Consider the following 551-nt stretch of genomic DNA (forward strand, 5'->3'; position numbering starts at 1 on the left):
TCCAACACCACAGTTCAAAAGCATCAATTCTTCAGCACTCAGCTTTCTTCACAGTCCAACTCTCACATCCAACATGACCACTGGAAAAACCAGAGCCTTGACTAGACAGACCTTTGTTGGCAAAGTAATGTCTCTGCTTTTCAATATGCTATCTAGGTTGGTCATAACTTCCTTCCAAGGAGTAAAGTGTCTTTTAATTTCATGGCTGCAGTCACCATCTGCAGTGATTTTGGAGCCCAGAAAAAGTCTGACACTGTTTCCACTGTTTCCCCATCTATTGCCCATAAAGTGATGGGACCAGATGCCATGATCTTAGTTTTCTGAATGTTGAGCTTTAAGCCAACTTTTTCACTCTCCTCTTTCACTTTTATCAAGAGGCTTTTTAGTTCCTCCTCACATTCTGCTATGAAAGTAGTGTCATCTGCATATCTGAGATTATTGATATTTCTCCCTGCAATCTTGATTCCAGCTTGTGCTTCTTCCAGCCCAGCGTTTCTCATGATGTACTCTGCATATAAATTAATAAGCAGGGTACAATATACAGCCTTGAC

The sequence above is a fragment of the Bison bison genome, unplaced genomic scaffold (assembly GCF_000754665.1).
Source record: "Bison bison bison isolate TAMUID 2011002044 unplaced genomic scaffold, Bison_UMD1.0 scf7180017864285, whole genome shotgun sequence".
Taxonomy (NCBI): Eukaryota; Metazoa; Chordata; class Mammalia; order Artiodactyla; family Bovidae; genus Bison; species Bison bison.